Source organism: Schistocerca gregaria, chromosome 5 (genome assembly GCF_023897955.1).
Source record: "Schistocerca gregaria isolate iqSchGreg1 chromosome 5, iqSchGreg1.2, whole genome shotgun sequence".
NCBI classification, from domain to species: Eukaryota; Metazoa; Arthropoda; class Insecta; order Orthoptera; family Acrididae; genus Schistocerca; species Schistocerca gregaria.
The window spans coordinates 133,505,360-133,528,293 of record NC_064924.1 but is presented as its reverse complement, the minus strand read 5'-3'; positions in this window follow the sequence as shown (position 1 = coordinate 133,528,293).

Sequence of the window (22,934 nt, the reverse complement as noted above, 5' to 3'; positions counted from 1 at the left end):
AAGTTTAAAAAGAATTTTCTTGGTCAGAAAAAATTGTTTATTTATGTGTTTTAATTATAGTTGTCCTTCATACGTGTTGTGTAGGCCTTCAGCAGCTAATTGTTTTCAATTGCATTTTTTTTAAATTTTACCTTCTATTTTTTAATTGCTATTGATTTCTAAGCCAGGCCTTCAGCTGTTCTTGTTTTAGTGTGGTTTAGGGCCTTAAGCCCAGAAAGCATCTCAAGTTTTCTTTAACTAGGCCTTCAGCCGTATTGTCTAATTGTGATCTTTTCAAGCAATGTGTAAAAAACTGGTTCTTAGAAAAGTAAAGTTTTGTGTTCGATCGTGCAACTCGGAGTAACTGTTCACGGCCCAATCCACAATCATAACCTTATCCTGTGTGCTCTCCGAGTACCTACCACCCTGGTTTCAAGTGGTTACGATTGTGATATCCCCATTACAGTTACTTTTGGATTGAATTGTATTTCTGTTAGTGTTGCACTGTATTGGATGTTGAATGTTTCATGTGATTTATTTTAATGGCGGTCAGGCAGTGCCCACGGATCTCGCTGTTGAGAATGAACCATCTTGTTTATGAGTTGGTGATAAGGCGCCAGTCGATTGAGGGCAGTGTTCTGGACTTTGTGGCCCGTTTTCGTGCTACAGTTCTTTACCTGGATGACGTCACGCCAGATGTGGTGAGTGAGACAGAAGCAGCCATTGAATTTTTGTTTAAGGTTACTAGGGTCTTTAGGACACCATTTGTGTTTTGGAAGACACTCAAAGTTTTATATCGGTTACCACTTACAATATACATATTCTCTTATTTTATGTATTGTAGGACCGCCAATTTTTATGTGATGTACCGGACCAGTTTCGTCTTAAACCATAAGTAACAAATTTTATCAGTAATCCCCCGGTTTTTTACTGTAAAGAAAAGTTTATCGATTATAACGACAGAAGAAAACCATACTCCAATGTATTATATTTTTGTGTATTTTATAAATGAAATGTAGCCTCGACATTTCATTGTATCCGAAGAATGTGATTCATTGTACCAATCTATTTCAACAGTGATGTATAGAACTGTACAGTTATTTTTGAACACTTATTGAAAATATTTTAAGCAATTTCGATGGAATAGTATACATATTTACTAAGTCGTGTTTGCTACAATAGAGCCTGGTTGAAGGACGCCTCCTGTATTTGTGCCGAGGCATTGTGATGTTGTGTCAAAACATGTGGTGCTGCACAGTGAATTGTGTTGCTCCCGCGCGTTTTACGCCGTTCACATTCGTAAAATGTATACGCACACAAAGTATTATATATCAAAGCTCTGTCTTCATCTCATTTACGAGCACTTAAGTCAATGTGAGAGCTTTTTAAAAGATAACACATGTATTACCCTCTATTATGTTATAAATAAATATCCCAAACCTGTCCTACTGCCTCTTAAAATCATAACACTATTTAGAAAGCTGTATGATGTCGACAGATGAAAAGACTGTACCATATAAAGATTATAAGTTGTGTGCTTGGTGTGCACTATCTTTCCTACGTGCACAGGCAGTATCTTTAGTAAATGTATTTCGCATCAACAGACTTAGCTCCACATGTTGTCAGTGTGCCTGAGCTTTTATTTGTGATAGATTATTAGAACGATGGTAACACTGACAATACACCACATATTTAACAACATTTTACGATGTAATAAGTGTCGTACTCATCGGATCTTGTGGGCCTCTCGCAGTCAAAGGCTCCATTTTGATACACCCTGTGCTTCGTTGTTGTAGTTATTTGTGTTTAGATAACATTTGCAGTGTCACTTGAAAGTGGCCGTAAGACCGAAATTGCAATCGTAATACTAAATAGTTCATAGAGTCAACGGCGAATATGATGTCTTTCAAGAAAGATTCACTGAGTTCTTCATGCACAGTGGTATTTGCCAGTTCGGTCTCAAAACATTAATACTACACAGCTAAAAGTTACAGTTATGATTCGCTTGGTTGTGTTGAAATTTTTATCAGTTACAAATAACCTGACAACAGGTCAAGATAAACAATGTACATTTTACACACTTGAGTGTTCTTAAAATCTCGTCACTAAAACAAATTTTTACAGCAGATATGTAAAATCGAAAACTGCTTTGCAATAAGTCTACAGCATGTTGCAGCTACTTACCTTGTATTTCTAGGCACTTCTAAGACGACTTGTAAAACAAGAAGACAGAACAAACCAGCCACTAAATGTCACCTTCTGTTACAAATAAGTCAAAAGCAACTCTCATCCTAAGTATCTTGGAATCACACTGGAGCGATCACTTACATACAGGACTCACCTTACATTACTAGCAGAAAAGCAAAATTCGGGAACAACATCATCCAGAAACTAGCTGGAACTTCCTGAGGTGCGCAGGCTGACATTCTCCGTACAGCGGCCTCATATCCCGTATACCCTGTGGATGAATATTGGCATCTGTCTGGTACAGGTGTGTGTACGCCTGTAAGATGGAAGTTCAGCTGAATGACACCATGAGAATTGTAACGGGCAGCCGGAGACCAGCCCCACTGCCTTGTCTGTTTGCTCTCAGTAGCATCGCCCCACCACATTTGAGACGATAAGAAGCAGCGACCTGCGAATGGTAAAAGATTAATAACATAAAACTTTCCCAGATGCTACCCGTCCAGGAAATACTGCTCAGTCCACCCTGCACGCATCTCAAATCAAGAAAACCATTCTGGACAGCTCGAGAACCCCAACCATTCAAGATTGAAGATGTGTGGAAGGAGACATGGAAAAACGACACCAGCATACTCCGCCGTGGCCTCGAAGACCCTACATTCATGCCAGGCTTTCAATTACCTATAAGAAACTGGTGTTGCTCAACAGAATCCGATTTGGACTGTAAGAACTCAGTCCTTCAAGTACAAATTGGGACTCTGACACCCCAATGTGCGACTGTTGAACACATTGTAAAGGAATAATCCAATAGTCATTTTTAGTGGACGCTGGAACGAGATAATCAACGCCTCGCTAACAGCACTGGATTGGATAGACTCCCTGGATATCAGTTTGTGATATAATTAATGACGATAACTCTTGTACATTCGTTTTGTTATGTACAATTTTTTTCTGTATTGTGTAAATATCGCCGTAAATTGCATGTGTATTTCTTTACGATAAATAATAAATATATAACAGAGCAAATCTGATTGTTTAAAATTATTTTTATATAATGTAAGAATATGATTTCTGAGGAATCAAGGATTGCAATAACATGGCTAGTACAAATGCTTTTTCTTTAGGTACGACAGCATTTTTTCTGATGCAATTGGTGGTTCTTCTGTAACAGGGGATAATTCCAGATTATCGTATAGTTCCCACTTATCGAATAGTAAGGTTTCTAATCAAGTAACTACTACTCTCTGTCGGAGGTGGCAGGAACTGTTACGTATGGATCAGCTGAGACGCCATTTTGAGTTCTGCAGCAATACGAAGCGCGCTTTTTGGTGAAGTCATTGCCTGAGTGAATTCGACTTTGGGAAATATTCTGCAGGCACCGAATAAATGTAAGTGAATAGCGTTTTATGTTATATATAGTAGGAAAGCATATAGTTTCATCTTCTGAACAATAGTTTGAAATAATGTGTTCGTTATGTATTGTCTTTGTTACATACTGGTCTTTCCTTTCAAGTGTCGGTTCCTTCTATCAGATAGTGAGAGGGTTCTAATAATTGGATATCCGTATTTTCTTTTTACTTGCGTTATATTTATTTTGTAGATGTCATTGTCGAAACCAGTCAAGAAACGGAAGCAACGGGACCCACAAGCATTGTTAGAAGTAGTAAATGCCTTTAGAGAGAAAAAATGTGGGTGTTTGAAATCGGCAAAAATCTACCACGTTCCCAAATGAACCACAGAAAACTGTGTAAAGAATAAAACTGAAAATGTTTAATGTTTGGTTAACAAAAAACCAGGAAAATCTGGATCATTAGGAAATGACTTGGAAGAAGAATTGGCACGTTATTGTAAAGTAATGGAAATTAGGAATATTGGGCTACGGTCACGTGATTTAAGGCAACTTGCTTTCAAATTAGCAGTGAGAAACGACATCGAACATTCAAAAGAGCAGCGGGAAAATATAACTCAGAAAGTTTATAAGTTGTCATCTCTGACTTAGTTTAAGAAGAGCAGAGTCCGTTTCTTTGGCTAGAGTGAAAACTTTATCAAAGAAAAATGTTGATTCCTTTTTCGACCTTCTCGAACCTAAGCTAGAAAAGATCTGTTTCAATCCTGCCAAAGAGTTTAACGTAGATGAAACGGGAATAACCGTTGTCCAAAATCGATGTACAGAAGTTATTAGTTTAAAAAGCAGAGAGCAGGTAGGAAGTTTGTAGTCACAAGAAAGGGGATCCCTGATGACATTGGTAACTAGAATGAGAGCTGCTGGCATGCTTGTTCCCCCGCTGATCGTCTTCTCTCGTAAAAATTCGGAAGTGGCATTGTTGAACGGTTGTCGTCCTGGAACAACTGCAAGCTGTCACCCCTACATATTTTTACAGAATGGTTCAAGCACTTCTTACAGTTTACAAGTAAGAAATCTATGGACAGACCAGTTATAGATACTGATATTGGATGGGCATTACTCCCACACGAGGAACATCGACTTGGCTGAACTAGCTCAGAAACATAGTGTAATAATCGTGTGTCTACTACCACACACAACACACAAACTCAAGCCATAAGATGTAGCCTTCATGGGGCCATCCGAACTATATTACAGCCCATAAATAGAGTCTTGGACGTCTAACCATCCTTTTAAGGCAGTTACAGCATACCAAGTCGGGGAACTGACGAGGAAGCCGTATGCTAAGTGCACAAATCTTGAAATTGCGTCCCCTTTAACAGAAATGTTTTTTTCGGAACTGGATTTTATCGAACTGGTCGATGGGCAGGAAAATAATCCTGACAATGATCCTGAACTTCGGGAGTGCTGCCAAACGAAAAAATTGTTTCGCCTTTCCATGTGCGTCCACTTCCAACAGTCAGTCAAACAAATGCAACAGCACGTCCCACTTGTTTAAGCCGGTACAATTACTAACTCGCCTTTCAAGAAATCGAAGGATGAAAAGTTGCAATTACAAGGTCCAACAGAAAATCCTAGGCCTAAACCAGGTCCATCAAACACAAAATCAGCCAGAGCCCTATCACAATGTTCATCTTCAGAAAGGTCAACAGCTGCAGCATCAAGAACGCCTGCGACAGGACAGTAAAAGGGAAAGCCGAGGCAGCGTTATTCATTTTCCTTATCATCTGAGGATGATTGTGCTCCTCTCGTCTCCTCTGATCTACATCTACACTTATTATCCGCAAGCCACCTAATGGTGTTGCGGTGGGCACTTTACGCGCCACTCTCATTACCTCCCTTTCCTGTTCCAGTCGCGTGTGGTTCGTGGGAAGAACGACTGCCAGAAAGCCTCCGTGCGCGCTCAATCTCTCTAATTTTACATTCGTGATCTACTCGGTAGGTATAAGTAGGAGGAAGCAATATATTCGATACCTCATCCAGAAACGCACCCTCTCGAAACCTGGACTGCAAGCTACACCACGACGCAGAGTCTGCCATTTGAGTTTGCTAAACATCCCCGTAACGCTATCACGCTTACCAAATAACCTTGTGACGAAACGCGCCGCTCTTCTTTGGATCTTCTCTATCTCCTCTGTCAGCCCGACCTGGTACAGATCCCACACTGACGAGCAATACTCAAGTATAGGTCGAAGGAGTGTTTTGTAAGCCATCTCCTTTTTTGATGGACTACATTTTCTAAGGACTCTTCCAATGAATCTCAACCTGGCACCCGCCTTACCGACAATTAATTTTATATGATCATTCCACTTCAAATCGTTCCGTACGCATACTCCCAGATATTTTACAGAAGTAACTGCTACAGTGTTTGTCCCGCTATCATATAATCATACAATAAATGATCCTTCTTTGTATGTATTCGCAATACATTACATTTGTCTATGTTAAGGGTCAGTTGCCACTCCCTGCAGCAAGTGCCTATCCGCTGCAGATCTTCCTGCATTTCGCTGCAATTTTCTAATGGTGCAACATCTCTGTATACTACAGCATCATCCGCGAAAAGCTGCATGGAACTTCCTACACTATCTACTAGGTCATTTAAATATATTGTGAAAAGCAATGGTCCCATAACACTCCCATGTGGCACGCCGGAGGTTACTTTAAAGTCTGTAGACGTCTCTCCATTGAGAACAACAAGCTGTGTTCTGTTTACTAAAAGCTCTTCAATCCAGCCACACAGCTGTTCTGATATTCCGTAGGCTCTTACTTTGTTTATCAGGCAACAGTGAAGAACTGTGTCGAACGCCTTCCGGAAGTTAAGGAAAATAGCATCTACCTGGGAGCCTGTATCTAATATTTTCTGGGTCTCATGAACAAATAAAGCGAATTGGGTCTCACGCAATCGCTATTTCCAGAACATACAGAGTAGATTCTGGGTTTCCAGAAATGACATGATACGTGAGCAAAAAACAAGTTCTAAAATTCTACAACAGATCGATGTCAGAGATATAGGCCTATAGTTTTGCGCATCTGCTCGACAACCCTTCTTGAAAACTGGGACTACCTGTGCACTTTTCCAATCATTTTGAACCTTCCGTTCCTCTTGAGACTTGCGGTACACGGCTGTTAAAAGGGGGCAATTTCTTTAGCGTACACTGTGTAGAATCGAATTGATATCCCGTGAGGTCCAGTGGACTTTCCTTTGTTGAGTGATTTCAATTGCTTTTCTATTCCTTGGCACTTATTTCGATGTCAGCCATTTTTTCGTTCGTGAGAGGATTTAGAGAAGAAACTGCAGAGCTGTCTTCCTCTGTGAAACAGCTTTGGAAAAAGGTGTTCAGTATTTCAGATTTACGAGTGTCATCCTCTGTTTCAATGCCATTATCATCCCAGAACGTCTGGATATGCTGTTTCGATCTACTTACTGATTTAACGTAAGACCAGAACTTCCTAGGATTTTCTGTCAAGTCGGTATATAGAATTTTACTTTCGAATTCGCTGATCGCTTCCCGAATAGCCCTCCTTACGCTAACTTTGACATCGTTTAGCTTCTGTTTGTCTGAGAGGTTTTGTCTGCGTTTAAATTTGCAGTGAAGCTCTCTTTGCTTTAGCAGTACTTTCCTATCTTTGTTGTTGAACCACGGTGGGTTTTTGCCGTCCGTCACACTTTTACTCGGCACGTACCTGTCTAAAACGCACTTAACAATTGACCTGAACTTTTTCCATTAACACTCAACACTGTCAGTGTCGGAACAGAAATTTTCGTTTTGATCTCTTAGGTTGTCTCAAATATGCCTCCTATTACTCTTGCTAAACAGATAAACCTTCCTCCCTTTCTTTTATATTCCTATTAACTTCCATATTTAGGGATGGTGCAACGGCCTTATGGTCACTTTCACAAGCTGCGACATGGTCGAGAAAAAACACAGTGACCCGTATATGTAATAAGTTTCCTGTAATTTACGTGTATGGTCACAATCTTTTTTGTTAATAGATTACCGTTTCCGGTCTTTAATGACCATCATCAGATCTGTTACATAAAAACAAAGTCCTAATGTACCACAGCCATAGTGGCATCGTCTAATGTTAAATGGAGCTGATTCCGCAAACAGTGGATCCGTTGCACAAAATGTCTCCATTGGGTGCAGGAATTGTGTTCTGGTGTTGCCAAGAAGGGATGGAGAACATTTGTATCTGATCACTGTAATAAATTAAGCAAGTAATGCACGGTAAACTAATGGATAACGCCTTTATGATGTGCAAGTAAGGTTTTTGCATGTTATCTATTAATAATACTTAAAAGATGAAGTATATTTCTTTTATATCGAATTGTACTTAATCCTTACTACTATCTGATAATAGGAACCCGAATTTAAAAACACTTGAATGCTCATAAATCATATAATGTACAAATTGTGCCCAAAATAATATCAATAATAAAATCATGGTAAGATATATTTTATTCGGATGCTTGTGGCATGTGAAAGTGTACTTTATTTTAACATAGCGTGAAATAAAGTACGTCTAATATAACCATTAAGAACAGTATCCGATAATCGGGCGATCTCCCCTATTATTGAGTAGATTTTTCAGTTTGGTTGTTGAATCCGGTTGCACTTCAGTAACACGGGCATCTGTACTTAAGTAAGCTCGAAGCTTATTCAGTTCAGCTTTTTCTAGTACTTTCAAGTGTTAAGTGTTCATTGTTAAGAGCATCAAGGACAAGAATTTTCCACCATTACCTTCCCAATTCATCAATTGTTCAGCATACTGTGGCGAAGCTGGTAGTTTCTGATAAATGAATAATGTTGCATGTCAAAGCTACCTGCAGTTTTCCGTACGTCCTTGTCAAGATGAATTTTTTGCAGCAAGCACCATTTTACAGCCATCAGTTAGAAGTTATACATCGAACACAGATAGGTCAATTTTTGTAGTTTTGCAAATGCATAGCCAGCAGCCAAAACAACCGATGAGTTTCCAGTGTTCCACAGTACTCCTTCGCCATCTTCCCTTATCTTCCCATTTGCAACAGTTACTCTCATTTGGATTCTACTCACCAATCATTGTTAACACAAATTATCTAAGAACAGATCATGTACGAATTTCACCTATCACAGATTATTTAGTACTTAGCATTCTTCAGATTGCACAAAGCTACAAAGCACAAGCAACAAATAGAAACAACTGCCAATTCATCACACAACCAGCACATTCAAATATAGAGACACAATTTCGTATAAGTGGCCAGTAAAAAGGAGTTCTAAATTCAATGACTCGTAGTGAACTCCAGTCCATTTACTTTACTTAATTCTGAGCTTGCGTACGATGTCCCTTCTCAGATACCAAGAAGAGTGCCAGGTGATTACCGCGTACATGACGACGATGTTAGCAATTTTTCAGTGAACGGAACACGAAACCTGACTGGTTGCTTCAGCTGTTCAAGGTGTAAAACACGCGTTAAGCTAAGCGAGCAGTTCTAGTCCAAGAACCACTAATATACGATAACATCAACAGTGTCGAAATTAGATTTTAAGATGATGGTTTTTAAGAAGTTGTTCTATTGGTTATATTATCGCCTCGATCGTTTTTCTGTCAGTTGGTGCAGTTTGTAACGTATCCTGGCAAAACACATATGTGGTAAAAAAAAAGAAAAAAATGGAACTGGATAATTGTAATTTTATTTCTGCATGGACAATAACAGTGTGAACTTTATGTAACAAAGAGAAACCATTATGTGTCGTGTTTTATACATGTGGAGAATTATGTACCGATTTTTTTACGATTTTGTTAAAGGTGATATCTGTGTCGGCGAGTGCTGAAACCGCCACAGACGATACTTACTATTTAATAAACAAAGCTGTAAAGTGAGGAAGATAAGTTGAACTTCATAGCGAGTTAAAGTAACGAAACAATGTTCCTTTTATAGAAAATCAGATCCAGAATAATAAGAACATAATATATTTCGCTTTGTTGAAAATCAATGATCCAAAGAAAGTGACAGCACAGCATCCCTAAAAAGTATTTCAGGGCTCTTTTCGTAGCAACATATTTTATCTCATATATTTGTTGTTACGCGAGCAATAACAAAGCAGAGACAGCGAAACTTGCATTTACAGATGAGAATAATCACGTATTGAGTCTCGCATATTTATGCTCTTACTGTGTGAACAGTGCATTGTAACCAAAGAGACGTTTGTTATTCATGTCGGTTTGTTTGCGGTGCGTAGAGCGCTTTTATCGTGGAGATAGGGAGACTGATGGAGTGTTTAGCATTAAAGCGAGACAAAACGGTAGCTGTCGTCGTGAAATGCGCTTCTGATGCAAAGAGGCTTAAGTCGTATGGCCTTTTTGCGTTCGTACGAAAACACCTCTTCTCACTCGACAGTAGCGTCGGTATTTATGTATGTACTGGAACATGTCAACAGGCTTCCGTTCGGCCAATCCTACGAATAGGGACATAAATTTAAATAATGTAAATGACTGTGTGATTAATTGGTGTAACAATCTCCTTATTTTACAGAGAATTGGCGGCGCAGCGGGCTTGACGGAACTCGTTTCGCGATTTATTTAATGTCCTCCTACCTAAGTATAGTGTCCATTCACCACTCGTGGCTCTGCATTCGTAGGTACTATGCAGAGGATGAGAAAAGCAGCGTTGAAGAAAACCACCGTCCATACTTACGATTACAAAGTTCGCGTAACTCCAGTAACAAGATAAACCAGCAAATCTCTATAAATAACGGGCAAAGTGGGTGCATCCTCCCTTCATTGAAAATGTTTGTTTGTAGATAGTGATGTTTTATTACGGTCCATTTTATTTATTGTGTCACCAAGCCCACATTTGCGTTGGTAGTACATCTACTACTAGTTTGTGCAGCTTATATCAAATGTAAGACAGCCAGAAATGTGCTAAGTCCAACGTGAAATATTATTAGATTCACACAGGCAACACACTGATAGAAAACGAGTTCACAATCGGTCCTTTCCACTGGATTCTTCGAAAGAAAATGCTCGCCAAAATGTTCTGTACATGCATACGGAACACACCACGCAGAATACTCACAAAGGCCGATAGTTTCACAAGCGGTTTATTCTGAGACCAACATTCCTAACCCCTCAAAACTTCACCGAAATGTCCGTAATTGCATCTGTTAGCACGGCGATGTAAACTGTGCGCTATTTAACCCTCATTTCTTCATCTCACACATAATTTTTTCGGACACTTTTAACAAGACCTTCCCTTCCGACAGTGAGTCCACGACTGACTGAATGCCGCCGCTCACAGGGCATACAAATCATTCAATTACGCGGGAGAAACTTTTCTCCCATTGGTTCATCAAAACGATCATCCAATCTGATTATCCTTTCATGATCAGTTTCGCGCGCAAACTGCATTACTCCAATCACCATTCGCAGATGCATCTACGTCATTTCATATTGCAAAACTTCACAAAATATTCCACAAAACCAAACGAATCCAAACTCAAAAGAAGACTATGCTTCAAATATACTTTAGAACTAAGTATTCTCTTACATACGTCACCTAGCAGTTAGGCGGATTCACCGTTTTCAGGACATCCTTGTTACGTAACACTTGCTAGTTATGGAAGGTGTAATACATTACAAAATTGAAATTTGACGTATGTCCCCACATACACACTCACATTCACTCTCATCTACTCCCACCCTAACACAAAATATAAATATCAACTTTTAAACCATTCTTTTCCTTACGAAAGAAAAATTATTAAATGTTTAGAATTAAAATTCTTTGGAAATAACTTGTGCGCACTGAGGGTACTGTTAGTATTTTCAAATGACAAAGAAACATAAACTGCCGTGATTCCTCTCTGAATTTACTTTACTAAGGGTTGGTTAAGTACTTTTTAATAGGTTTTTTGTATTTTCAAAACTATTCAAATTACCCTCATTAAAATTTTACACACTGTTCTTGTAAATTATAGAAGTTCCTATACCAAATTTGAAAACAAACAGATCATATTTATCATATTTATTTAGTTTCTTAGGTGAGAGGAACAAGTCATCCTGGTATCTTCCACACAGAGCAGCTCTCACGGGCCGCACACCGCGACGCCAGCAGCCGACCATACAACTTCCGGTGCTGGAGGCTTCATCACCAGCCTCCAATACAGCTTGACCTAACGCAATAAAACTTACTGCAAAACTCTGCAGCCGTGTAAATAGCTGCGACGTTACAAATGGAATTGGTTTTGTTACTTAACAGGGATTAGTTCCACGTTTGGGGCTCTGAGCTGCAATACTAAAATAAAATTTACTGAGAAACACAAAAAAAGGAATCCCTGCTTACATAATCGCCTTGTAACTTCGCTCAAGCATGCAAACAACAGAATCAAGAAACTTAAAAAATCATCAGTCTTTGGGATTTAATGAATCTACCACAAGTATGTACGATAATGTTGCTGACTACTAAGTATGTGTGTACCCAGAAATGTACTTATTTATCCAAAACTAGCTGGCAAAGAAAACACTGCTCGTGTAATCTTTTTTTAAAAAAATTCTATTAAAAACGTATGGTTTCCGTACGCTGGGAGCAGTTTTGTTAAAGTCTCTATAACAACGCCTGTTCATAGTTCTATAGACGCCTAGTCTTCTTGCCGACCGCGTTTTGCATTTGGCAGTTGAAATCTGTCAAACACGCTGACATGTGTAAAGGATTTCCCAAGTTGATTCGACAGTGCAAATGTGTTAGCGATAAGGAATAAAGGTATTAAACCTCATGCATATTAGAGGATTTTATCACGTATCTCAGTGTTCATGACGTCATAACTCCTGAACTACCCGTGGTACCATGATATAATTTTGTAGGTGCCTTTAGCAGCATACGTGTATAGTGTTTGGGAAATTCATTGCTAATGGAGTTAGTTGTACGTGATTAATAAATTTAAATGTCATGCAAGATGCGATACTTATTTCAAGCATTTCTTTGTTAATGACATCATACTTCCTGAACTATGACAAATATATGACCTTACCTCCTCAGCGATCGTTGCGTGACAGCACGGGACATATTATACCAAGTTTGGTTAAAATCAGTCAAGTGGTTTAAGTGGAGATTTGGAACACACACACACACACACACACACAAACATACAACACAACACAGAGACATACATCCATTTTTATAATATGTATGGAAGCCATGTGCGTCCAACCCATATATTCACGTAATATTGCAAGCACATCGGCTCCGAACACGTATACATCAGCTATTAAAATCGAACACCGTGCAGGCTCCGGTTCTCGACCAATAAGAACAGAGCATACTTATGACAGGTTCACAGACAAGCCGTTTAACGTCTATTTCCAGTTTTGTCCACGAATATACAAGGTGTTTCAAAAATGACCGGTATATTTGAAACGGCAATACAAACTAAACGAGCAGCGATAGAAATACACCGTTTGTTGCAATATGGCTGAGACAACAGTACATTTTCAGGCAGACAAACTTTCGAAATTACAGTAGTTACAATTGTCAACAACAGATGGCGCTGCGGTCTGGGAAACTCTATAGTACGATATTTTCCACATATCCATCATGCGTAGCAATAATATGGCGTAGTCTCTGAATGAAATTACCCGAAACCTTTGATAACGTGTCTGGCGCAATGGCTTCACATGCAGATGAGATGTACTGCTTCAGCTGTTCAATTGTTTCAGGATTCTGGCGGTACACCTGGTCTTTCAAGTGTCCCCACAGAAAGAAGTCACAGGGGTTCATGTCTGGCGAATAGGGAGGCCAATCCACGCCACCTCCTGTATGTTTTGGCTAGCCCAAAGCAATCACACGATCATCGAAATTTTCATTCAGGAAATTAAAGACGTCGGCCGTGCATGTGGTCGGGCAACATCTTGCATAAACCACGAGGTATTCGCAGTGTCGTCTAAGGCAGTTTGTACCGCCACAAATTCACTAAGAATGTCCAGATAGCGTGATGCAGTAATCGTTTCGGATCTGAAAAATGGGCCAATGATTCCTTTGGAAGAAATGGCGGCCCAGACCAGTAATTTTTGAGGATGCAGGGACGACGGGACTGCAACATGGGGCTTTTCGGTTCCCCTTATGCGCCAGTTCTGATTATTGACGAAGCCGTCCAGGTAAAAATAAGCTTCGTCAGTAAACCAAATGCTGCCCACATGCATATCGCCGTCATCAATCCTGTGCACTATATCGTTAGCGAATGTCTCTCGTGCAGCAATGGTAGCGGCACTGAGGGGTTGCCGCGTTTGAATTTTGTATGGATAGAGGTGTAAACTCTGGCGCATGAGACGATACGCGGACGTTGGCGTCATTTGGACCGCAGCTGCAACACGGCGGACGGAAACCCGAGGCCGCTGTTGGATCACTTGCTGCACTAGCTGCGCGTTGCCCTCTGTGGTTGCCGTACGCGGTCGCCCTACCTTTCCAGCACGTTCATCTGTCACGTTTCCAGTCCGTTGAAATTTTTCAAACAGATCCTTTATTGTATCGCTTTTCGGTCCTTTGGTTACATTAAACCTCCGTTGAAAACTTCGTCTCGTTGCAACAACACTGTGTTCTAGGCGGTGGAATTCCAACACCAGAAAAATCCTCTGTTATAAGGAATAAACCATGTCGTCCACAGCACACTTGCACGTTGTGAACAGCACACGCTTACAGCAGAAAGACGACGTACAGAATGGCGCACCCACAGACTGCGTTGTCTTCTATATCTTTCACATCACTTGCAGCGCCATCTGTTGTTGAAAATTGTAACTACTGTAATTTCGAAAGTTTGTCCGCCTGAAAATGTACTGTTGTCCCAAGCATATTGCAACAAACGGTGTATTTCTATCGCTGCTCGTTTAGTTTTTACTGCCGTTTCAAATATACCGGTCATTTTTGAAACACCCTGTATGTAAATAAGGTTAGACCAGAGTCCAGACACATCACAAAACTTTAAAACCCTAGACACACACGTCTCATCATTACCTAAAACATCGGCCAGATACCCATAAACTTGTGCTTCTGCCCTTGCATCACGGGATAAAATGCAGTCTGTTAAAATGTGTCGGACAGGCGGCAAGATGTGACCGTCACGCGTCTTAGGACTGGCTACTGTCCTCTCACGCATAGATTTCTATTACGGCGGGAGGATCCCCCGATTTGTGATGCTTGTGGTGTGCACATCTGTTGCTAGTGCTTGCCATTTGGGGAAGGACACCTTATGTGGTGTTTTTTTGTTTGTCCATCATGCACCAAGATCTTGCATGCTACTTATTGTCGTGTAGTGGGCTTTGCACCCAACGTCTTATGGGTTGCCGACTTCTCGTCTCCTACACCATACCATCCTTCACGACCACGACAATTCTTGACCATTTTGGCACCCTAAATCCAGCACAGTAGCCAGTCCATCGTGGTGGGGGTGTCAAGTAACCTCTTGTTGGTAGGCCCCTGACAACACAGAGATCACACTGCTCATGCCAGAGCTGAGACTTTCCCCATGTATGCCAAAGAGTATGGGCCCATCCTACTGTGGCACCAGGACTCCCAGCAATGGCCATCCTGCCAGGTGGCCCTTGCTGAGGCTGGGTGTCGCCGAGGGCGAGAGCCCCTAGTCAGGGTGGGTGGCATCAACGTAGATGACCCACAATGAAATGGGTTAAATCAAATCAAACTGTTGGTCGCTTGGCTCCAGCAGTCTCTAAACACATACGAAATGAATTTGATGCTGTGTCCTATGATTCCCCATCGTTCCCCTCCCTGGACAATCCTTGGGAGGACTGTAGGGCGACTCGGTCTTGTGAGCCATATTCGCCTCGGAACCTACTTTGCCGTCGAACTGATAGAAAGACCTTTCAGGCAACGAAGCCTCAGTTTGTCTTAGACCACCTCGAAGATAGGTTTGGGGAAGTGGCAGCGTTGTCTAAAATGCGCAGCAGGACTATTTTGATCCAGGCGGCCTCCCCAGCCCAGTCGCAGGCGGTGCTTGCCTGTGACAAGCTGGGTGACATTCCTGTCTCAATAATGTCTCATAAAAGCCTTAACATGGTACAGCGTATTATTTGTCATCGAGACCTCCTTTTGCAGTCGGATGAGAAGCTACATGCCAACTTAGATCGACGGGGTGTCCATATGGCGCACGCATATGGGACTCAAAGGAAACAGGGTTGCTACCAGTGCCTTCATCTTGCCGTTTGAGGGTGACTCATTGCCTGAAAAGGTCAAGGTGATGCCTCCTCCTATGTGGTGATTCAAGTGCTGGAGGTCTGGCCACATGTCATCTCGCTGTACCTCCAGCGCCACTTGCAGGGATAGCGGTCGTCCTCTGCACCTGGGTGTATGCCTCCTTGTGTCAATAGTGGGAAGCATCATTCCCCCTGTTCGCCTTACTGCCCTGTTCTCCATAAGGAGCCACGAATCATGGAAATAAAAACCCTGGACAGGCTCACCTATCAGGATGCGAAGAGGAAATATGAACGGATTCATCCTGTGCAGATGACTACTTGGTTTGCTGCGACTGTGACTTCGTCGCCCCCGCTGGCTGCGGTTGTTAAACCTCCAGTGGGCCCTCAGGGCACTTCCCCTGTGTCTGTGACGGGGGACACAGCTTCTTCTGGTGCTCCCAAGGTACTTGCTTTGGGAGACCCACCCCCAAACTGACAGGGATATCAGAGCCAGAGCCCCCACCACCACCACCCGTTAGAGGTACACCAGCCTCCTCCAGCTTCTTTCGCTCGGAAATGGCCCCTTCTAAGGCATCCTCCAGTGCAATAGCTGACATCAGTGACTAAAGGTACCGAGTGAGAGGGTTATGGTGCATCAGATACAGGCTCCTTGACTTCGGGGGGAGGTTCCTTGGGGTGACTATAGCTGTGTTAGTCTCTTGGAGAAATGTCAGCATGGAGCTTGTAATTTTCAATTGCGATGCCATTTCTGCGGTGAATCAATAATGTGAGGGTCCGAGGGTTACAGTAAACAGGCAGTGGCGTATTGGATACAGGCTACTAAACTCCCAGGAGCAGTTAAATGTTGCACATGTCACACCAATATCACTGTTCTACAAAAAAATACCTTTTTTTCTATTTCTGATAAAAATTGTGTGATCCTAGTTGTATTTTGAGTGCTGAGTTGAAAACTTTTTTGGTTTTTTTCTGTCAGGGGTAGTTTATGAGTATTCGCAATTTTATTTCTCTTTTCAGTTTCTGATATAGTGCAGCAAACGTGAGGTGAAATTCGACAAACAAATGCACATCTTTATGATGTTATAAGTTCATCACATTAATGGAGGGTGGCATCTAACATATAACACAATAACCTTTGTGTATACACTTTGAAGCATTTATTTTACATGAGAAATTATAGAAAATTGACAAACTATGAACCACTGCCTTGTAATGCACATCACTTTTTTCTCTTGTATTGTGAATCTTGCTTTGCTCGAATGATATTCCAGCAATAATCTGCTAACACAGAAGGTACCCACTTCCCTTCATAGCTCCTTTCTATGATAGAAATGTCTTTATGGAATCTTTCCCCATGTTCATCTGATACGTCACTACAACACTCTGTGAAGTAGTCCAGATGTGAGTCCATCATATTTACCTTCAAAGACATATTGCACCCCAAATCCTGATATGCTTTGATTATATCCTTCACCATTGCTCTGTAGTTAGTAGCTTTCTCCTTCCGAGGAAGTTTTCCGACACCATCTTGTAACAGTCCCATGTGGTTTTTTCTTTATCAGTTAAACATGCTTCAAAATTTGCATCTTTCTGCAGCTCCATGATTTGTGGGCCCACGAATGCACTAATAAAATCATCAGAAGATCAAAACATATTGCAAAACGATTTATAATAGATATCAGAATGGTGCGAAAATTGGCAGTTGACCCTAAACAACGAAAAGTGTGAGGTCAGCCACATTAGTGCTAAAAGGAATTCTATAATCTTCTGTTACACGAGAAATCAGTGTAATCGAAAAGCCTTGAATTCATCTTCATACCTAGGCATTATAACTACAAACAAATTCGCGTTTTATTGGCAGCATATGTAGAAAGTATAACAGATCTACTAAGGAGACTGCCTACACTACGCTTGTCCGTCCTCTTTTAGTATACCGCTGCGCGGTTTGGGTCCTTACCAGATAGGACTGACGGAGTACATCGAAAAAGTCCAAAGAAGGGCAGAACGGTGTTTAATATCGCGAAATACGGGAGACAGTGTAACAGAAATGATATGGGGTTTGGGCTGGACATCATTAAAATAAAGGCGTATTTCGTTGCTATGTAACCTTCTCACGAAATTCCAATCACCAACTTTCTCCTCAGAATTCGAAAATATTTTGTCGTCACCGACCTGCATAGGGAGTACGATCACCACGATAAAATAAGGGAAATCAGAGCTCGTACCGAAAGATACAGGTGTTCGTTCTTTCTGCGTGCTTTACGACATAGGAATAATAGAGAATTGTGAAGGTGGTTAGATGAACCCTCTGCCAGGCAGTTAAATGTGATTTGCAGAGTATCCATGTAGTTGGATGTAGATGTAGATGAATCGTGAAACAATTTATGTGTTGCAACGTCAATGTAATGGTGCGAGGGTTCCAGCAAATGCGTAGATGTCCATCGGATGCAAGCTACTGGACATCCAGGACATGTTCCATGCGGTGAGCATAGCTGCATCACTATAGATGTAGTCAGCTGAATTACTCCGACAAGGTCCTCGAAGCTGATGTAATTACCCAGCAGCCGCCTAATGGCTACACCTCTCCTGAAAGGGGTATTATTCTCTTGGAGGGGAGTCGGCAGGGAGCCTGTAGTATGCTAACGCGAAGCAATTTCTGTTTTCCAGCGTCACTGTGATGGTGGGAGGGGTGCAGTAAATGGGCAGCGGTGCATAAGTTTCAAGCTACTGGACTCCCAGGAGAGGTTCCTCGTTGTGACTGCAGACGCTCCAGTATTATAGATGTACACCAGCGGAATGACTCCAACGATTTCCTCGAGGCTTATGCAATTGCCCAGCTCCCCCCTAATGGTGAGACAACTACTGAGGCAGGCATAAGTCTGTTGGACGGAAGTCGGCATGGAGCCTCTAGAATGCAATCACGAAGCCAATTCCGTGTTGCATGGACCATTCAAAAGCTACTGGACTCCTAGGAGAGTTTCCATGTGGTGACCGTAACCGGGACAATATCATATATGTACACTAGCAGAATGACTCCGACAATGTGTAGAGGCCTATGCAATAGCCCAGCATCGGCAGAATGGCGAGACAACTTCTGCAGGAAGCATTAGTCTCTTGGAGAGGTGTCTTCTTGTGGCCTGTTGTACGCGAGCGCCAAGCCATTACTGCGTCGCATCGTCAATGTAGGGGTAAGATCCTTACAGTGAATGTGAAAATGGTGCATCGATTACAAGCTACTGGACTCCCAGGATAGGTTGTATGTGGTGACTGCAGCCGCGCCATTATCATAGATGTACTCCAGTAGAATGTCTCCGACAGTGTTCTCAAGGCTCAAGCATTAGCCCAGAACCCGCCTGATGTCGAAACAACTCCTGAGGGAGGCATTAGGTTGTTGGAGAGAGGTCGGCGTGCAGCCTGTACTATACAATCGCGAAGCACTTTCTGTGTTGCATCGTCAATGTGAGGGTGAGAGACAACAGTAAACGAATAGCAGTGCATTTGTTACAAGCTACTGGACTCCCAGGGTAGGTTCCATGTGGTGATCGTAGCCCCGCCAGTTTCATAGAAGTGCACTATTAGACTGAATCCCACACTGTCCTCGAGGCTTATGGAATGGCCCAGCTCCCGCCTAGTGGCGGTACAACTCCTGAGGGGGGTGTTAGTAACTTATAGCGAAGCCGGCAGTGAGCCTGTAGTACGTAATCGCCAATACATTTCTGTGTCACATCGTCATTGTGATGGTGTGAGGGATACAGTAAATGGGCAGTGGTGCATCTGTTACAAGCTACTGGACTCCCAGGGATGGTTCCATGCTGTGACCACAGCCACGCTAATGTCATAAATGTACACTAGCATAATGACTCGGACAATTTCCTCGAGGGTTTTGAAATAGCTGAGCACCCGCCTAAGGCGAGACAGCTCCTGAGAGGGGAGTTAGTTTCTTGGAGAAAATTCGTAATGGAGTTTGTGTTATGAAATCGTGAAGCAGTTTCTGTGTCACATTGTGAATGGGAGCGTGCCAGGGTTACAGTAAACACGCAGCGATTCATCGGTTGCGGGCAACTGGACTCCCAGGAGAGGTTCCTTCGGTGACCGTAGCCGCGCCTGTATCATTGATGTACACTAACAGAATGCATCTGTCAATTACGGAGATGCTTATGAAATAGCTCAAGCCTGCCTAAAGGCGAAACAACTCCTGGGGGCGGCATTAGTCTCTTCTAGGGAAGTCGGCATGGATCCTGTGGTATTTAATCGCCATGCAATAGCTGTATCCCGCAGTCCGTGTGAGAGGGTTGCAGAAAACTGGCAGCGGTGCAACGGTTATAAACTACTGGGCTGGAAGAAGAGGATGTATGCCGTGATCTTAGCCCCGCCCATATCACAGATGTACATTAGCAGAAAGAATCCGACAATGTTCTCGAGGCTTACGCTATAGTCCAGCACCCGCATAATGGCCAGACCAATCCTGAGGGCGACATTAGTCTCCTGGAGAGATTTCGGCATCGAGCCTGTACTATGCAATCACGGAGCTATAACTATGCCGCATGTCTATGTGAGGGTGTGAAGTTTGCACTAAACGGGCAGCGGTGCATGGTCACAAGCTACTGTACTCACAGGAGAGATTCCATGTACACTAGCAGAAAGATTCCGACAATGCCCTCAATGCTTATTCAATTGCACAGCTCTCCTTTAATGGTGAGGTAACTTCTGTGAGCGTCATTAGTCAACTGGAATGATGCCATCTGGGATCGTGCTTTCAAGAAGCAATTTCAGTGTCGCATCATTAATGTTAGTGTGCAAGAGTTGTAATAAACAGGCAGCGGTGCATGTGTTAGAAGCTACTGGGATCCTCGGAGAGGTTCCATGAGGTGACCATAGCTGCCGCAGTATCATACATGTACACTAGCAGAATGACTTCGACAATTACCTCGAGGCTGATGCAATAGCCCAGCACCTGCCTAATGGCGACACAATTCCTAAGGGCAGTATAACTTTCTCGGAGAGAAGTCGGCATGGAGCCTGTAGCATGCAATCACTAACCATTTACTGTGTCACATCGTCTATGTGAGTGTATGAGAGTTATAGTAAACTGGCAGCGGTCCATCGACTACAAGCCCCTGGACTCCCGGTATAGGTTCCATGTGATGACTTTAGCTACGCCAGTATCGTAGATGTACACTGTCAGAATAACTCTGAAAGTGTCCTCGCGCTTATGTAATAGCTTAGAACCCGCCTGGTGGCTAGGCAGCTGCCGTGAGTGACTTTAGTCTCGTGGAGCGAAGGTGGGATGGAGCCAGTAGTTAGCAAACACGAAGCAATTATTGTGTCAATTCATCAATGAGAGGGTACGAGGGTTACAGTAAACGTGCAATGGTGCCTCCATTGCAAGCTAATGGACTCCTAGGGAGGTTCCATATGGTAACTGTAGCTGCGCTAGGATCATGGATGTACACTAGCAGAATGACTCTGACAATGTGCTCGAGGCTTCTGCAATAGGCGTGCTACTGCGTAATGGTGAGACAACTCCTCAGGCTGGCATTAGTCTCTTGGAGGGAATTCGACAGAGCGCCTGTAGTATGCAATCTCAGTCTCATACCGTCAAAAGGAGTCTCACAGTTTTGGTCTTTATTCGATTGCCCCCGGTAAGGTTTGACAACCATTTTTCAAAATTTTCCCAATGATCGAGCCGGTTGGGGAAGGGCGTATTATATGGTGCAGCATGTCCTCCTTGTGGTGAGACTTCTCGCATTCTTCGTCGACGTTGATGTGCACGTCCGCTCATTCTCCATCTATTGAACTACGTCACCCTTCTGAGTGCATTTTTCCTCTATCCATTGTGCAGTATCGCTTTCTGCACTGACGGTGATAATACATCCTGGAAATTGAAATAAGAAGAATTGGAATAAGAAAGGGGAAACTTTATTGAAACATACCTGGGGTCAGATACATCACATGATCACACTGACAGAACCACAGGCACATAGACACAGGCAACAGAGCATGCACAATGTCGGCGCTAGTACAGTGTATATCCACCTTTCGCAGCAATGCAGGCTGCTATTCTCCCATGGAGACGATCGTAGAGATGCTGGATGTAGTCCTGTGGAACTGCTTTCCATGCCATTTCCACCTGCCGCCTCAGTTGGACCAGCGTTCGTGCTGGACGTGCAGACAGCGTGAGACGACGCTTCATCCAGTCCCAAACATGCTCAATCGGAGACAGATCCGGAGATCTTGCTGGCCAGGGTAGTTGACTTACACCTTCTAGAGCACGTTGGGTGGCACGGGATACATGCGGACGTGCATTGCCCTGTTGGAACAGCAAGTTCCCTTGCCGGTCTAGAAATGGTAGAACGATGGGTTCGATGACGGTTTGGATGTACCGTGCACTATTCAGTGTCCCCTCGACGATCACCAGAGGTGTACGGCCAGTGTAGGAGATCGCTCCCCACACCATGATGCCGGGTGTTGGCCCTGTGTGCCTAGGTCGTATGCAGTCCTGATTGTGGCGCTCACCTGCACGACGCCAAACACGCATACGACCATCATTGGCACCAAGACAGAAGCGACTCTTATCGCTGAAGACGACACGTCTCCATTCGTCCCTCCATTCACGCCTGTCGCGACACCACTGGAGGCGGGCTGCACGATGTTGGGGCGTGAGCGGAAGACGGCCTAACGGTGTGTGGGACCGTAGCCCAGCTTCATGGAGACGGTTGCGAATGGTCCTCGTCGATACCCCAGGAGCAACAGTGTCCCTAATTTGCTGGGAAGTGGCGGTGCGGTCCCCTACGGCACTGCGTAGGATCCTACGGTCTTGGCGTGCATCCGTCCGTCGCTGCGCTCCGGTCCCAGGTCGACGGGCACGTGCACCTTCCGCCGACCACTGGCGACAACATCGATGTACTGTGGAGACCTCACGCCTCACGTGTTGAGCAATTCGGCGGTACGTCCACCCGGCCTCCCGCATGCCCACTATACGCCCTCGCTCAAAGTCCGTCAACTGCACATACGGTTCACGTCCACGCTGTCGCGGCATGCTACCAGTGTTAAAGACTGCGATGGAGCTCCGTATGCCACGGCAAACTGGCTGAAACTGACGGCGGCGGTGCACAAATGCTGCGCAGCTAGCGCCATTCGACGGCCAACACCGCGGTTCCTGGTGTGTCTGATGTGCCGTGCG